Here is a 17,902-nt window from a genome sequence, read left to right as displayed (position 1 = left end):
GGGGTCCCGCTCCACGAGAGGAGATGACAGGGAAGGCGCCACAAGAACAGAGCAGGTTGCTGCTGACCCTGGTTGGGGGGACACCAACCGAGACTCCTGGTCCTTTACCATCTCTCCAGCAAAGCCCCCAGCAGAGGCACGCACGAGATCCGTCCGTGCTCCACTGCTCCTGCGGGAACCCAGCGCCAGGAAGCCTTCCTGCAAGCTCCGGAATTAAGGCAGGATCTCGAGGAAGCGTTTCTCAGTTGAAGGCGAGCTTTGGACCGAGGCTGCGCCGACCGCTTTGTGCTGCTTGCTCAACAGCACGACGTGGAAGTTCACGGTTCGGCTCTGCTGGGAAGGGACCTCCCCCTGCTGCCTCCCGGGAAGGAAAAACAAAAAAAAACCTCTACCTACCAGAAAACCACAACTCGGGATCAGCCCCGAAGCTGCCGACCTCCTGCGGCAGCTCCTACCTGCAGCGGGGCCTGATCAGCCGCCCCGGCAGCGAGCCTCCCCTCCTCAGAAAGGAAAACACGCGGCCTTTTTACTGCACGGAGTTGCAAAAATGCAAAGGAAGTAAATGTCACCGGGGTGGTTCTGCTCTGAGCAGGCGTTCGCTTATTACCCAGAAGCCACTTCCACACGCCTTTTTTTAAAGCCGGTGTTTATAAATACCGAAAATATTTAAATAAATGTTAATCTGTGGTAAGCGAGGGCCTGATCTCGCAAATATTTAGCCTTGTGCAGCGAGAATAAAGGCTCAGTATAAATACACAACTTCTTACTGCAGCCCCCGTTAGCAGCGAGAACAGCAACGCTGTCGGACAGGCAGCTGCTCTGCTGGGAAAAGAGCAGAGTTTTGCTTTCCTAAGTTTCTTTCAGCACGGGGAAAGCGTCACTTCTGCTTTGCCTCCTGTGCACCCTGAGCTTCAGAAGCGACGGCGAGGAGCAGGCTGAGCCCCGGGCGGCCGCGCCGAGTCCCGTCCCGGCTGCTGTAACCCCTGGGAGTGGTTTTGGGCTGGGTGTTTCTGCCAGGTGCCCCCGGCCCCTCCCGGACGAGGGCACAGGAACGCGCCAGCACCCCCCAACCGTCGCTGCTCCCTCGTCTTCCCGGTTTGCCCGAGCTGCGCAGTGCGGGCAGCAGTGTTTTCTGCTCGGCTGCATAACCGAGCGCTACGTATCATCCCCAAACCCGGCTCCGCCAAGGGAGAAGCCTCGCTTGCAAAATCATTCAGCGTCCGAGTCCGGAAAGCCTACCCAAACCAACCACCTGCGAGGATTAAAGTGGAGCTTCGCACTTGTTGACATCTTCCTTGTTGCAGTCTGACAAAGAAAACTAACCCGGGTTTGTGGGAAGGTTAATCTCAACCCTCTTTGTTCTCCCATCACCATTAAAAAAAAAAAAAAAAGAGATTGATTTACCAGCGTAACTCCGCGCGCATGAGGCAATCACTGAAGTTTTAACCCCTCCGCCCACGCCACACGATTATCTAAGCTTTGTGAATGAAATCAACTTTTCCTAGGCCAGCCCCGAAGAATGAGATACGTTCAAGGCATGCCGAGAAACTGGGTTGGCAGTTATCGCGGAGCTTGTATTATTTGTTATGAATCACCGCTCACAAATGCCTCCTGAATTGCAACCTAAAAATGCCCCGTTGCGTTCGGCGCGGCATTCACCAGGAAACCGGGCCGGTGCCCTGCTCGAAGAGCTCGGCCCCTCGCTTCGAACCCCGCGGAGATCTCCCTGAAGACAGGAGGGCTGCGGCCCCAAGCCCCCCAGCCCCTTTTCCGCTTCACAAAACCACGTTTCGGGGCGGGTTTGCACAGAATAAGGTGGCCAGGAACACACTGCTTTTTTTTTTCCCCCCCTCCCGTAATTCCTCCTCACTCGTCCTCCTGCCGAGCCCACCCCCGGCATAGTTTTGTAAAACCAGAGCTGGAAGGATTTGTCAGGAATGCGGACCAGGCAGAACCCGAAGCTGGAAATATGGGCGAGATCAGGCGCTTTGCTGCCGCGCCTCCCAATTCCGCGGGGCTGGGAACGGACAAATTAAGCAGGGGTCCTGCTAACGTCACCCCACGGCAGCTCCGAAAACCCCCGAGGAGCAGCAGAGAGCTTGGAAAGGCTTCGCCTCCACAGCTGCGAAGAGGAAGAGCCTGACAGGCAGGAGCCGGCAGAAGTTTGGTGTTTTTTTAAAAAAAAAAAAAAAATGGAATTTGGGGCATTTACTTTTTGAACTTGTTACGAGGTATAAAAAAAAAACTGTTTATTTTTTGAAGCAGCGCAAATATGCGGTGTGGGGAGAAGTTTACATTCGGATCGGCGCTGGAGGCTAACCTCGTACAACCCCTACTCAGTAAGGGCAGCGAGGAAACCTGCTCCCCGGCCCGAGCAGAGCGAGGCTCTTCCCCACGCACAAACTGCTTGTTTTTAGGCAAACGTCCTGGGTTTGAGCCCTGCTGCCACCAGCCAGCCCTGGGACGGCGTCGCCAACCGCAGCTCAACCGAAGATTAGAATTAGCTGGGCCTCTGAAGCTTAGCTCAAGCTCTCTCATTCAAACTCTGCTTTCGAGAACAGCACTCAAAAAATAAAAAAAAAAATAAAAAAGCTTAAAGCTGAAGCGCCTGCCCTGCTCCACCCCGCTTCCTGGATAAAGCTTGTCCTTGGCTGTGATCGCAAGCAGATTTTCAAAGTCACCCTATCTCCACTCCGCGTTTCCAGCGGGTGGATGTGAGCTCTGGTTTGTTTTTAACCAAGCTTTGGGACAAACTCCGTATCGGTTCCTCCGACAAAAATCCCGCTCGAGGTCAATAAGAGGCGAACCCGAGCGAAAAGTGTCGCAACGTGGCATTTGGCATTCCTGCCGCGCTCGGACAGTTCTGCAGACGCCTGAAACGGGCGGAAAACGCAACAATTCCCCTTCCTCATGTGACCGAGCACTTCCCGCAAAGGAACGCTCTGCATCAGCTCCGCCACAGGGAAACTCACGCGCCCGCCGCCGCCGCTGCCTCCCATCGTTTGCTTCCCACCTTCCCGTCCTCACAAGGCCTAGGGAAGGACACGCGAGAGCGAGGGTTACAGAAGGATTAATAAATTAGGGCCTCGTCTGGAGCAGGTGTATTTAATGCCAGTTTTTTGTCGTTATTGGTATCGTCTCGTGTCCGCCGCCACTTGCGGCGCTGACGGCCCATCGTACGGTCCCACCAGCGCTGTGACCTGCGTGAACGCAGGCAGTTCTGCTCCTGCTGAAAGCAGAACACAACGCCAAACGCGAAACTTCTGGCGAGGAAAAAAGAAAATCCTACCCGAGGACGGTCTTTGAGGTCAAATAATAGCCGAGAGGGAGGAGCTGCCATCTCTTACCTTCCTCCGCAGGACACCTGCTGTTCGTATCCCAAAGGAGTAACCCCAACACAAGCCTAACTGCTAGCGAGGCACAACCCCGTGGACATTCTCCAGCAACTTATTTCTCCCCTGGAAGGAGGAGAAGGTCTGAGGTCAGGGGCAGGTCGGCGCATCTGCCCGAACTCCCCAGCCACGTCCCGTTACGCCCTTCGACGCTGCTTCCCCGCGAGCACCGAGGGATTTAACGTCGGCGAAGGCATTTCCCAACAGGCGCTGCCTTACCCCGGGAGTTTTACATCTCGTGGCTCGCACACACCCGCACAGCGCGACCACGCGGGGCGAGGGACGCACCCAGCCGCAGGTCCCCCTCCTGGAGGGAGGAAGGGCTCCCCGCTGCCCAGGGCTCGCAGCCGGCCGCGCGCCCAGGCGCGCTCGCTGTGTAGGTAGGAGCCGAGCACGCTTCTTCGCGAGCACCTTTAGGGCAGGCTGCTGTCAAACCCTGCACCAGGCCACAAAGCGAGGGACGCTCCCCAGACCCCCACACACCCCAGCCCCACTAACCCTCTAGGCTCCCCAAGAACCCTAACCCCCTCCCCCAGACCCCCTAGCCCCCCAGCCCCACTAACCCCTCCCCAGACCCCCTAAACCCCCAACCCCCTCCCCCAGACCCCCTAACCCCCTCCATTCCTACCAACCCCCCTCTCCTGAGCCCATAACCCCCTTCCCACACCCCCTTACCCCCTCCCCAGCCCCTCTAACCCACTTCTAGGCCCCCTAACACTCTCAGCCCCACTAAACCCCCTCCACACCCCCTGACCCCCCCTTCCCAGCCCCTCTCACCCCCTTCTTCAGACCCCCTAACACCCCCAGCCCCACTAATCTCCTCTCCAGACCCCCTAACTACCCCCCGTCCTCCTAACCCCCCTCTCCTGACTCCCTAATCTCCTTCCCACACCCCCTAACCCCCCCCAGCCCCTCTAACCCCCCCTCTCCAGCCCCCCTAACACCCCCAGCCCCACTAATCCCCCCTCCAGACCCCGTAACCCCCCCCAGCCCCTCTACCCCACTTTCCGGACCCCCTAACACCCCCAGCCCCACTATACCCCCTTCCCACAACCCCTAACCCCCTTCCCCAGCCCCTCTAACCCACTTCCAGGCCCCCTAACACCCCAAGCCCCACTAACGCCCCCTCCAGACCCCCTTCACCCCCTAACCACCCCCAGACCCCCCTCTCCCCCCTACCCACCCCCTGATCCCCCAACCCCCCCAGCACGGGGACACCAGCTCACCCCAGCCCCTCAGGCCAGCCCAGGGCCCACGCCCTGCCCCGAGCCCTGGCTCCTGGGAGGGGCCGGGCGAGTGTTGGCCCGGGACAGAGCCACGGCCCCCCCCCGCCTCCCCCCCGGCCCAGGGGCACCGGAGCCCCTCCACAGGCCCTATTAGCTCACTTTGTGGCAGGAACCACCGCCCGCCTCAGCCCTGTGGCTCACTATTTGGCAAGGGCCTAGCAGCCCACCCCAACCCCTCCGCCGCTCTCCCGAGGCAAGAAGCGGCCGGGAAGGGCCGGGGGGCCGCCGCCGGCTCCTCTCAGCACTCACCTCGCTCCGGTGCTGTCCTCTCCGGGCCCCTGGGCTCGCTACCACCAGGGCGGGCCAGCCCGGCCGTCCGCCATTCCACGGCTCCCCCTCCCTGTCCTGACTGAGCCTCGCCCCGCCTCCTCCCGCTCGCCGGTCCGCCGCGCCATTGGCTCGCCGGCTAGCAATGCCGCCACGCCATTGGCTAAGAGTGGCTGTCTATCAAAGTCGCCCTACGCCACTTGCGTACGAAACCGGAGCAGCCGAAGAACCCCACCCAAGGCGGCCGCGCAAAGAGAGTAAACAGGGAGGAAAGTACCACCAGGGGGACGGGGCGGGGGGAGCCTCGGGGAGGCTTTGGGACGCATCCCCGGGGCGGAGGGGAGAATCGCGACATCGCGCCTAGTCACGACATTTCTAAAACCTCTCTGTGGGTCTGCGAGGGACAAAACACGACAATATTACCCGCGACTTTAGAGGAAAGGGGGACGTCCTTCCCTCCCCCCTCTCCAAGAGCCTCCCTTTGGTGTCGCCCTCCGCCTCTACGCTCTCAGGCCCTGGGAGGAACGTTCCACCTGGGGGAGCGGGGGGGGGGGGGGTGCGGGACGGGACCAAGGGGGAGCGGGGGGGGGACAGGGACAGGGCTGGGCTGGGCGGGCAGGGCGTGTAGGCCCCTGCTGCTGCTGCGGGCACAGGGGGGGGTGGGAACCTGCAGCCCCTGACAGCTGGGGGGGGACAGGGCTTGGGGGGGGACACGGGGCATGGGGGGGACACAGGGCGTGGGGAGGACACGGGGTGTGGGGAGGGGACAGGGATAAGGTATGGGGGGCGTCACAGGGCATGGGGGGACGTGAGGGGACACAGGGCATGGAGGGGGACACAAGGCATGGGGGGGACACGGGGCATGGGGGGACATGGGGCATGAAGGGGACATGGCACGGGGTGGGCACAGGATCGGGGTGGACACGGGGCGTGGGGGGGGACACAAGGCATGGGGAGGGGGACACAGGGCATGGAGGAGGACAGGGACAGGGCATGGGGGGGGACAGGGCACGGGGGTGGTCACAGGGCATAGGGGGGACATGGCACGGGGGGGACAGGGACAAGGCATGGGGGAGACACAGGGCACGGGGGGACATGGCATGGAGGGGAACGTGGCAAGGGGGGACACAGGGCACGGGGGGGACACACAGGGCACGGGGGGGACATGGCATGGGTAGGGACAGGGCACGGGGGGGACACAGGGCATGGAAGGGGACAGGGACAAGGCATGGGGGACACAGGGACAGGACACAGGGGGTGCCCAGCAGCAGGGCACCCAGCTGGGCCGCTGGTGTAAGCCCAGAAGGACACCCTGCAGCCCCCTGACACCTAGGGGGGGACACAGGGCGTGAGGGGGGACACGGGACACAGGGAGGGGACAGGGACACGTCGTGGGGCGGGACACGGGGACAGGGCACCCAGCTGGGCCGCAGGGGGCTCGGCCTCCCCGCAGGTCTCCCTCCAGGCCTGGCCCTTCCACGGCAGGCGGCTGGTGGTAGCCCGCTGGTAGCCACGGGGCTGGCCCCGCGTGTGCTTGTGGGGAACTGGGCAGCCTCCAGCAGGCACCAGCCCCACAAAAGGCAGGTTTGTGCTCGGATTTTCCATACATGGCTCCGGCTGAGGCTCCAAAAAGCTGCCTCCAGCCTCCAGCTTGAGCGCCCTCGGTGCGTCCTCCCCAGTCGCCCCCCAGGGCTGTGCGGGGACGGCCCGGCGTGGGGCTGTGAGGCAGGGCAGGTTGCCGTAGAGCCGTAATCCTCCTCTGCCTGGAGGAGACACCCTCGGGGGGGGGGACAGGAGGAGGGAGAACAAAGATTCCCATTGTCCCAAACCGCGGGAGCAAACACCTGATAGGAAACGAGCAGCGTGCTGCTGCCGTGCTGCTGCCGCAGCGCTTCTGCCTGCGCACCTGGGGCATTAAATCTTCCCTCCCCTGCTGGATCACCGCCACCAGCGCCGGGCTCGTTTCGGCCGAAAGAGGCTGGAGGCATCTGTTGGGTGCTTTGGAGCAAGTCGCAGCGACTAAAACCCCGGCAGACCTGGGGCTCCCCCGCTGGGAGCACCCAGACCCCCGGGTACCCGCGGTGCTGGGGGCCTCGTCACCACCACCCCTCGGCACGTCCTGGCCGAGACGGGCGCGTGATCGTGGTGGAAATGGCTTTTTCTCGCCCGTTTTGCGCCGCCCCTCCACGCGCGGCGTCCCAAGCAGCGGTGCTCGGCCGTGCCCCCCCACCCGTGGGTGCGAGGCGGGGGCCGCGGGGCGAGGCGCTGCGGGAGGCCGCGGGCTCCAGGTTTTCCAGGCTGCCAGCGAGCCGTCGCCTTGAAGAAGATCTGCTTCTATCTCAAGGTGTCACAGCCTCAAGGGAACCACCTAATCTGTAGCTGCGCTGCAACCTTTATCTCTCCCCGCCTGTGTGAGAGGCTCTGTTTATAGCTGCCGAATAATACCTGCTAAATTGCGGGATCCAGCCCCCCCGCGGCACCCCCTGACACTTGTTTCTCTGCGAGAGGGATGCTCTCGCCTGCCAGGTGCCTTTTTCTGGAGGGAAATGCTTTGCTGGGGGACAGACAGCTGGGCTGCTCCTGCCTCTCTCCTGGGTGGGCTCCGGCCGCATCCAAGCCCCCCTAACCCTAGCAGGGCCCTGCCCCGCGCTGCTGCCCCCTCCAGCTCCCTCCTGCCGCTCAGCCTGGGCTCTGCTCCCGGCTAAAATCCAGCAGGTCCAGCCTCACCCCTCCTCGCCACACCCCAAGGACGGGGATGAGCAGAAATCCTCAACGGGAGGGACAAAATCACAGCTTATCTCGCGCTGCGTGCTGCCCCAGCCTCGCACGAGGCCGTGACCGTGTCCTTGCCCGGAGGTGCTGGGGGATGGTGGCCAAGCGGCTCTCGAGTCCCCCCCGGGCTCTGCCAGGGAGCCTCGGGTGCCTGTCCCTGGCCAGCTGCCCCCGGCGCTGTCCTTGCCTCTGGCAGCTCTGCCTCCCCGCTGCCCCCGTGCCTCACAAAATGGCTGAGGAGCGTGGCACGGCGGCTGGCGCGCAGGCAGAATGGCTCCAGCTGCAGCCCCGCTCCCCGTGGGAAGGCAGCCAGGGCTGTCAGCACCAGAGCTGCGAGGATGCTCCGGAAACGGGCACCCAGCTGCGTGCTGGGGGCTGGTCCCGAAGCCCTGGTTCCCATGAGTCGGCATCAATCTGGGCTGCGGTGGCAAGCCGGGGTGCGTGGGGCACGCGGGGTGCACGGGGCTGGTGGGATGCACAGGGTGCACGGGGCACACAAGGTGCGTGAAGTGTGCAGGGTTCCTTGGGCCTGGGGGATGCCAGGGGGGCACAGGGTGTGAGGGGCGTGTGGAGGATGCACAGGGGGCACGGGATGCACAGGGTGCACTCGGCACGGAGGGGGCATGAAGTGCCCAGGGGGCACGGGGTGCATGGAGCACACAGGATGCAGCAAGTGCCTGTAGTGCGCAGGATACATGGGGCATATGGGGTGCCCCTGGTGTGCAGGACATGTGAGATGCGCAGGGTGCCCATGGTGCCCAGGACATGTGGGGTGCCCCTGGTCCCCAGGACACATGGGGTGCTCAGGACACATGGGATGCCCCTAGAGTCCAGGACACACAGGGTGCCCATGGTGCCCAGGACACAAAGGACACCCCTGGTGCCCAGGACATGTGGGATGCATGGTGTGCCCCTGGTCCCCAGGACACTTGGGGTGCCCATGGTGTGCAGGACACTTGGGACACATGGGGTGCCCATGGTACGCAAGACACACGGGGTGCCCCTGGTGCCCAGGACACGCAAGGCACATTAGGATGCCCATGGTGCCCAGGACACGCAGGACACTCGGGGTGCCCCTGGTGCCCAGGACACATGGGACGCCCTGGGTGTGCAGGACACACCGGACACACGGGGTGCCCACGGTGCCCAGGACACACGGGGTGCCCGCTGCCCACCGGGGCCCCGGGCCAGCTCGGCGGCGGGCAGTTGCCGCGCCGCTGACATTTACTAATCAGCTCTAACCTCGGCTGCACACCCGCTCGTCTCGCTTGCTGTCTTGTCTCCATGGAGACTCCGCAACCTTTGCTCACTCGTTAATGGTATCTCAGCAAACGAAACTCCAACGCCACCCAGCCTTCCCCTCCCGGCCCCGGCGAGGGGGAGGCTCGCCCACGGGAGACATCCTCCCCGCTCCCCTCCATCCCCGTCCCCTCCCGCAGCCAGGGATAAAAGGGACGAGTCCTTGTTAACGAAGGACCGAGCCAGGCTGGGCCGATCCGGGGGCAAGTTCTGAAGGCGGCGCGGGAGGAGGGCGAGCCAGCATCCTCCTCGCCGCGAAAACAAGACCTGGCGATTTTATTGCTGCGGCAGCACCGATGGGCTCCGGCTGCGGGATGCCGGCCAGGAACCGGCTGCGGTGCCCGCAGCTCTTCCCAAGGAGGATTTATTTTGCGCAAAGCCCAGGGCGGTGGCCGTGCCCGGCGCGTTTGTGCCCCCCACGCCCCCACCCCAAACCCCGGGGTGAGCGGGGTGGCCGCGCACCCCCTGGGAGCCTGCTCCGTCCCCGGCGTCCTGCTCTCGCCAGTTCTGTTTTCAAATTAACATGGGAAAGATGCCCATTACCTGCTTCCAGATAATGACTATGATTAGGCAGAGCTCTGCTGCCAGCCGAGATCTGAAGGATTTCTGTGCACTCCAGCAGCGCTTGCCGGTGCAAAAACAAGAGCAATAAAGTGTAAATAAAAGACTAAAGAAAATAGCGTGGTCCATCAGCGGAAGGGTGCGAGGAGGCAGCTCTAATGACAGCCTTTCTGCGGCGGTGTCGATGGTTTCAGCCCCGCTACAGACAAGGTGAAATTGGTGAGGGGCTGCCCCACGCCTGCACCCCACGTTTGAGCCTGGATCAGCCTCCGGTCGCTCAAAACCGGGGGGTTTGGAAAGAGGGAAATAAATAAATAGAGATGTGCGCTTGTTTGTGCTGGGCAGGAATAGGTGAGCTGCAATATAATGAGCAAGGCTGGCCTTGGGGGACTCCCGGCCCTGCAGGAAGAGCCGTGGAGAGGAAGGAAAAGCCAGCCCCATCTCCCGAGACCTCTGCGCCAGCGCACAGAGCGCTCCTGGCCGCGGTGCTGCCCGGGGGTGCCCCATGCCCCGAGGGCTGGTGGGGTTTTTACCTCCCCAAAAGGATGCCTGCGGCCCTACGGGGATGGGGATGGGCAGGGGGCAGCGCACGGAGGGGAGGATGGGATGGGGCACGCCACCCACACAAAGCTGGGTGCGCAGCTCGGCTGGAGCACTGTCACCCTCCCGGTCCCCATACAGAGCCCTCGCTGCCCTGCAGGCTCCCTCGTGTCCCCAGAACCCCGTGGTACAGCCCAGCCTTCATCCCCAGGAGGATGAGGATGGGCCGGGACACATCAAGGGGACCTTGAGACGGGGACACCCATGGCACACGGCGGCACCCTGCCCGCCCTGCAGCCCCGTCGGGGCGGCTCCCTGTGAGTCAGAGGCAGGCAGGGCTGAGCTGGCAGCGGGGCACCGCTCACCGCGGGGCTCCGGGGCGAGGAAGAGGGCGGCCAACACGGGGCGAGGAAGGGCAGGCGGCACGTCCCAGCCTGCGGCACCCAGCCGTTCACCCGCCTGCCGGCCTCGCCTCCCCCTGGGGCTGCGTTCCTCACCCTGCGCCCTCTGTGAGATGAAGGGGACCGGTGTCGGGCACGCATCCTGCGGGGAGGCCGGGCACCCCGAGCTGGCCGGTTTCCGTGGGTTCAGCATTTGGGAAGGCAGAAACCCCCTGCCCATGCTGCCGAGTTGGGAACGTTTCTCCTGGCCTCACCTTACGCCGATGGTGCCCAGGGACAAGGTGCCACCACGCGCAGGGACAAGGCGCTGCTCCCCACCGGGGCTGGAAGATCCGCGCGGTGACCGCTGCCTCCCAAATCCTCTCCCACGCGTGGCTGCAGGCAAAGCGGCTCCCCAGGGACCCCGGTGGCCCCATGTCACCCTGCCAGGAGGGATGACAGAGCCGCAGGGCTGGTGCAGGGTGGTGTCCCCCCCAGACCCCCATCCTGCACAGGGTCACCGTGGTCCCGGTGCCCACGGGCGCTGTCTGTGGCCGCAGCCCGGCCGGGCAGAGGCCCAGGGAGGGAGCTAATCTCTGCCCCGATTAGGCAGAGTTCCCAGCAATGGAGGTTTCTTCTTTTTTTTTCTGCCCCCTCAGTGATAACAAATAATAATATAATCCCCTTAATCCCTCCCCGAGGAGCCGGCGTGCACACCGAGACAGGAAGCGCGGCGCTTCTGCCACCGCTGATAACTCGCACAATTTGGGCCCTCGGAAAAACAAACACCGGGGCTGGCGCCGTACCCCCCCAAAAACCCGCACGGTGCCCCCGGGCTCCCACCCCAGCACCCCCAAACCAGACCCTGGCCCATTGCCAGCCCCAAGGGACACGATCCTGACCTCATTCCTCCTGCAGGGCACAGCCGAGGCCGCCACCACAACCAAGCAGCTCCAGCCCCCAGTGGAGCTCGCTCAGCCTTTATAGGGCGCAGCTGCCCCCTCCCCACCCCACAGCCCCACTGAGCCTAAAAGGCCTCCTGGCGGCCTCCTGTGTCCCTTGCAGAACCCCCCCCTGGAGCCTGAGCGCTTTCGGGGTGCCGTCCCCTTGCACCCCCCTGTTCCTCGGGGGTCAGGGACATGCCCTGAGTGCCCCCACCCCATGAGGCCCCCCCAGCCGTGCCCCAGTGGAGCTCTGGCACTGGGCGATTCCCCTCTCCCCCTCACCGGGGCCCCTCTGTGCAAGATGTGGGATCCTTGGCGTGGAGCCCCCCCTTTTTATCCCCCCCCGGTCACTGGGTGCCAGGGAAGAACCCCGGCTGCCAAACCCCGTCCCCGTAACGGGGAGCCTCCCCCTGGGGTGGGCGCGCAGCCCCCCCCTGTGCCAGCCCCCCCCAGCTCCGCCAGCCCCGCCAGCCAGCAGATATTGCTAACAGCCCGCAGCAGCCCTCGCTTTTATTCCCTCACTTTCCTGGCCCCTGCTCTGCTGATCTCAGCTCCTCCGGCTCCAAAACGGCTTTTAAAATTACCGGAGAGTGGAGACCTCTGCGAGCGCTCTGCCCCCGGCTGCCGCGGCCACCCGCGGCCCCCCCACCCCGGGCTGGGGGCAGCTCCAGCGCCAGCACACGCTGGGGACATGGGCACACGCTGGGGGGGGGTTACCGGCACACACTGGGGGCTTTGGGCACACGCTGGGGGCTACGGGCACACGCGGGGTGGGGGCTATGGGTACACGTGGGTTATGGGCACGCATGGGGGACATGGGCGTGCACTAGGGGACGTGGGCACACGCTGAGTGGGGGCTCTGGACACACGCTGGGGGCTACGGGCACATGCTGGGGACACGAGCATACACTGGGTGGGGGCTACGAGCACACGCTGGGGGCTGTGGGCACAAACGAGGGCCACGGGGGCACAATGGGGACACTGACACACACTGGGGGACATGGGTATACATGGGGGACACGGGCACACGCCAGGGACATGGGCACGCACTGGGGGGCACTGGCACACACTGGGGGACATGGGTATACTGGGGACACTGGCACATACTGGGGGCCATCGGCATTGCCCTGGAGCCATGGGCACACATGGGGGGACATGGGCACGCACTGGGGGACATGGGCACGCACTGGGGACACTGGCACACACTGGGGGATGAAAGCATGCACCAGGGGACTCAGGCATGTACCGGGGACACGGGCACACGCTGGGGGACACTGGCACATGCTGAGGGACGTTGGCACACATGGGAACTGTGGGAGTGCACTGGGGACATGGGCACACACCGGGGGACATGGGCATGTACTGGGGGACATGGGCACATACTGGGGGACATGGGCACAGAATGGGGACACTGGCACAAGGGCGCATGCTGGGGGACACGGGCATGCACTGGGGTACATGGACATGCACCGAGGTAAATGGGCACGCACTGGGGGACGCTGGCAGACACTGGGGGACACGAGCACGCACCAGGGGACACGAGCACGCACTGGGACCCGTGGCAGAGGTGGCCCCGCAGCCAGCAGCACCCGTGGGTTGGCGCAGAGCAGGGTGCCGTCCGCCCCGGTTATTTAAAAGGCGCCAGGCTGGGCTTGATTAAAACAAAGTAAAAGCCAGAGCCAGGGCAGAGAGGGGATTAGATGGCTCGGGGGAATGTTAATGGACTCCAGAGCTTTCTGCCCGGCCGGCGGCTGGGCCGAATCCAGCCGGGGTGGCTGGGGACGGGCAGGGCTTGGGCTGGGTGGGCGCAGCGAGCGTGTTGGGGCTCAGCGGGACCCCGAAACGGGGCTGCGGGCGCTGGGCTCGGGCAGAAGCGGGTTCGCCATCCCGCTGGGTGCTGGGGGGGCCCGAGCCGCTGCCGGAGGAGCGGAAGGAGAAGGAGGGTGGTGGTGGGGGACCCGGCGGGGGGGTGGTGGAAATAGCTTCCAAGGGCCTGGCCCTTCCTCTGGGAAAAGCAGGGGTGGTCTGGTGCTGCAGCTGGGCTCCGCGCCGCCCCCGCCGCTGCGCAGGGGGCCCTCCCCGCGCTGGGAACGTCCCGGGGACACCGCCACCGCCACCGTCCCCTGCCCGCAGCCCCCTTCCCAGAGCTGTCCCGGAGCAGGGGACGGGGACAGCTCGGCCAGCGGGGCTGCCAGCAGCCGGGCTGGGGGGGCTTCGGAGGGGCGCTGGCGGCGGGCAGGGGCTGCCAGATGCACTGGATTGCAGGTCTGACGTGGGAAATCGCCTCCCTTCCTCGTTAGCTTGTGATTAGCATGTCAAGTGGTTGAAGTTCGTGGGTATAAAGGATGCGAGCTAAGAATAATGGCTTCAATTTTCTTCGCGGCACAGCCATTAATTTGAAGGAGAAGGGTGGTGGTGGTGGTGGTTGGGGGGGGGGGGGTGTCCAAATCTCCTGGGCAGCTCCAGACAGCGCCGCCGGCCCCCGGCCCGCGCGGTGCCAAGGCTGGGCCCTGCCGCGGCCCCGAAATCGCTCGTGGGGCGAAGCAGAGCGAGGGCGACCTGCGGCGGCACGCCTGGCACCGGGGCTGGTGCCCCCGTGGCGATGGAAAGCCCGGTGATGGGCTTCAGCTGGCACCGGGGGGGGCGCATGGAGGGTCCCCCCCCCAGACACTGTGGGTACGGGGGTCCCGCGTGCCGCCCCGTGCCAGGTGCGCAGCCGCGCGCCCCGTCTTCGGCCCCACTCCTCGATCCCCTTGGAAAAGGGGCATTTCCACGGCCTTGTCGTGTGTGTCCCCCCCCCCCCGGGCTCCGTCCCCACGCTGGGAGGTGGGAGGGGAGGGCAGGGAGGGGAGGCAAATTCCTGCTTTGTTTCCGAGGGAATGGGAGAAGCCGAAATGGCAGCGAGCCGCCTCCGAGCAGAGCTGCGACGTTTGGGCTGCTTAATTAAAAAATGGCCCTGTTGGCCCCGACCAGGCACAGCCGGGGCTTTCCTCCGCCTGCTCCTCCCGCAGGCTCGGTGCAGCGCACAGCACCGCGCGCAGCACCCAAGGCTGCCAATTTTGGGGGAAAAGCTCCTAAATCCTGGCACTGCGCCCCCCCCGCAAGCGGTTCCCCCCCAAACTTCAACAAGCGCGCGCTGCGCAAATGAAGGGCAAAGCGAGCGTTCCCCATCCAAATTTCGAAGGCGTTTTGTCCTTTTTTTTTTTTTTTCCCCCCCCCCAAGCAGCCTCTGCTGGCAAGACCCAGCCGAGAGCCTGGCACGGCGGCAGAGCCGCTGGGCCGTGCCGATAAACCCCCGGCGATCAGCCCGACCGCCGGGCCCCTCCGCCGCAGAGCCCGCTCGATGGATTTCATTTCATTTATTTTTAAAAATAAAATGTAAAACGTTATAAAATAACTCACCACCCCCCCAGCCCCTTCCCTCGCCGCTGCTTTCCGCTAACCAAAAAGAGGCAAAATGGTGGGGAAACGGCTCACGGGGAGGGCAAGGTGTTGGCCTGGGGTCGATGCAGGGCACCCATGGCACACCCCCCCCCTCGCCTGCCTCAGTTTCCCCATTGAGCCCCATTGCAGGCAGGGAGATTTGGGGGGGGGTGAGCACAGTTTTGGGGTATCCTGGGCGGGGGGGGTTGTCCCTCTCCCATGGGTGCTGCGTGTGCAAGGGCTGTGGGTCGGGGGGCTCCAGCCTCCCGGTGCTGGGGGGCGGGGGGATTGCCAAGGGTGGGTGCCCCCCACCGACATCCCCAAGGGCATGCGGCCTCTGGGGAGGGTGGGGGGGACCCCGATGGCCCTCCTGGTGCCGGGTGATGCCGGGGGGGGGCCATCAGGGGTGCACCCAGCGCCGGGGTGCAGGCAGTGAGCGTGGCGGGTCCCCGGGGATGGGGATGCTGCAGCATCGCAGGCGTCAGCAAAGCCCCCCCCGCCCCCTCCCCTCCACCCGCACCTCTCCCCCCCGCTTTACCCCAAGGACCCTGGGGGGGGGCACGCAGGGTGCTGGAGGGGACCGCAGGGGAGCCGTGTCCCCCCCCATTTTGGCCCCTGCCCCGTGGAAATACAGCCTCCTCCAAACCCCAAACCGCACCTGGGGGGGAGCCACCCCCCCCTCCCAGCACCCCGGCCCTATAACGGGGTGCGGGGACCCAGCTGCACCCTGTGGGGCATCCCCCCAACCCCATAACAGCTTTATCCTATTTTTTTTTTTGGGGGGGGGGGGGCTGCATGGCACCACGCTCACTAGGTGCCACCCGGGGAGGTGGGGGGGGGACATGGATGCCGAGCCCCCAGCGTGGCAAGGCGGGGGGGGTGGGGGTCTCGGCTCCCCAAAACATATTGCCCCCCACCTTTAGCCCCCCCAGAGCCATCCTCGGAGCCCGGCGGCGTGGCGCTGGCAGCCTCGCTCCCCCCGCACCCCCGGCCATCAGTATGCACCGTGTGTTGCTCTCCATAGCAACCTCTTTCTTTCCCCCCCCCTCGGTCCCCCCCCCCCCCCAGCGCTGCACGAGCACCTCGCTGCAGCAGCCGTGACCCCGCCGGGATTGCTAACCTCTCCCACCCACAGGTAGCTGCTGCCCCCCCCCCCCAATCCCCCCCCCCAAAGGATGCTGCAGGGCTGAGCTGCCCATTCCTGGAAGTTGTTTCTTTTTTTTTTTTTTAAATTGAATTTATTATTATCATTTTTTTTAATTTTTAATCTTTTTTTTTTTTTAATCCCTTTCGGCGCTTCGCCCAGCCCTTAACCTGCCCGCAGCCCCATGCCGCTGCCTCCTCCGTCACCCACCGGGGGTGGCACCCATGGGTGCTGATGGTGATGCCCCCCCCCCGCGAGAAGCAAGACAGCAGCGGCACCGCTCAATATATAGGTTTCTTTTAATATAAAAAAAGTGCCTATGAAAAATTCCTTCCTAAATACACAAAAAGACCAGCTGAGGGCAAGAGCGGGGGCCGGCGGGGCCGGGCGCGGGGGCTTGGGGGCTCTCCGGGGGGGGGCCACGGCCACAAGCACTGCGTGGGTCAGCTTGGGGGGGGCGACACGAGGAGGGAGGGGGGGCTGCTGTTTTGACCTTTTTTTTTTTTTTTATATCCCCCCCTTTTTCTTTTTTTTTGGGGGGGGCATTTCGCCCTTTTCTTTTGCGCCGTCTTTCCTTTTTGGGGAGGGGGAGGTCAATTTTTTGTATGGTTTTTTTTTTTTTTTTTTTTGCACAATCCACGAAGCCGTACAGGAGTTGCCAAACCCTGGGCTGGGGGGGGGAGCAAAACGAGGGGGGGGGAGCAAAATGAAGGGGGGGGGACAGAGGGAAAAGGTTGGGGAGAAAAAGAGGCTCCAAACCCCCCCGGCACCCACGCACACACGCACACCCTGAGCTCGTCACCGCGGGAAGGAGAGCGGCCCCCCCGTGCCCCCCCCCCCCCCGGCTCCCCCTCCCCACAAAGAGGGTGTGTTATTGATTTCTTTTCTTTTTTTTTTTTAAAATCTTTTTTTTTTAACTCCTTTTTTTTTTTAAACTCCTTTTTTTTTTTTTAAACTCCTTTTTTTTGTTTTGTTTTTTTTTTTTTTTATACAAATTTGGATCTTTGGGTGTGTACTGCCAAAAAAAAAAACCAAAAACAAAAAAAACAAAAAACGCGTCGTCCTTATTAATAATAATAAAAATAAAACTCAAATCATCGTCATTAAAAAAAAGGCAACGGAAACCCAAGGAACCCATGCGGAAGTTGCACACCACAAAACCACAGCAGATGTACAGAATGCAATATACAAGACACGATTTATAATAAAACATTATATACAATAAATAGGTTATTGTTACTTTTTTTTTTTTTTTTTGTCGATCGATCTGTAAATAAATTTTCTCAGTGCATACTGGTGGGTTTTTGCTCTTCTCTCCTGCATATTCGCCTCTCTTTCGCTTTAGTTTTTTTTTATTCTCTGTCGCTTTTTGATTCTCTCTCAGGTGTGTGGCTCTCCTTTATTTATTTATTTTTTTTTTGTGAATTTTCGTCTTTTTTAAATTTTTTTTTTTTCCTTAAACATTTTTTTTTTTTTCTCCTTTTCTTCAAAAGTATTTACAATTGCTGGTTTTTGTGCAGAAAAACGAAACTTAATAAAATAAAAAATAAAAATCCAAAGAGTCCCTCTGCTTCTGGCGGGAGGAGAGCGCGGCGCCGGCGCCACGGCCGGGGCGGGGGCCGGGGGGGGGGGGCGAAGCGGGGCGGCAGGGCCGGGGGGCACCGGCGGCGGCCCCCTCCTCTCCTCTCCTCCTCTCCTCTCTGCTCCGGTGGCCGGGGCCGTCGGGTGGGCGCGGGGGGCCGAGGGCGCGGGGGCTCCGCTGGCTGGGCTGGCTGCGGGGAGAGGGGACAGGGGTGAGCGTCCGGCCGCCCCCCCGGCCCCCCCACTGCCCATGTGGCCCAGGGGTCTGGGGTCCTGTACATCCCAAATCTGGCAGCCCCATGCCCAGGGGTCT

The 17,902-nt window shown here is 63.1% G+C and overlaps 2 protein-coding genes across 14 annotated transcripts in view; both read right to left on the bottom strand.

Annotated features, from left to right (window-relative positions):
• WASF2 (WASP family member 2) overlaps positions 1-5,138 on the bottom strand; it is a 33,071-nt gene extending 27,933 nt beyond the window's left edge. Inside the window, exons 1-2 of one of the 2 annotated variants that reach the window (XM_048073182.2) lie at positions 4,928-5,138; positions 3,348-3,458 (exon numbers count right to left, since the gene is read on the bottom strand). The gene's annotated coding sequence lies outside the window, so the exon portion shown is untranslated. The remainder of the gene's footprint in view (positions 1-3,347; positions 3,459-4,927) is intronic. The other variant, XM_048073183.2, reaches the window with a different exon arrangement.
• Positions 5,139-17,057: 11,919 nt separating this feature from the next.
• The window catches only part of AHDC1 (AT-hook DNA binding motif containing 1), a 52,592-nt gene continuing 51,747 nt past the window's right edge, over positions 17,058-17,902 (bottom strand). For 11 of the 12 annotated variants that reach the window (XM_066982702.1, XM_066982708.1, XM_066982700.1 and 8 more), the window contains one exon: positions 17,058-17,780. The gene's annotated coding sequence lies outside the window, so the exon portion shown is untranslated. The remainder of the gene's footprint in view (positions 17,781-17,902) is intronic. The other variant, XM_066982698.1, reaches the window with a different exon arrangement.

Source organism: Anser cygnoides, chromosome 24 (genome assembly GCF_040182565.1).
Source record: "Anser cygnoides isolate HZ-2024a breed goose chromosome 24, Taihu_goose_T2T_genome, whole genome shotgun sequence".
Taxonomy (NCBI): Eukaryota; Metazoa; Chordata; class Aves; order Anseriformes; family Anatidae; genus Anser; species Anser cygnoides.
Note: the sequence above shows the minus strand (reverse complement) of the source record. Positions and strands in the feature narration are given on the sequence as shown.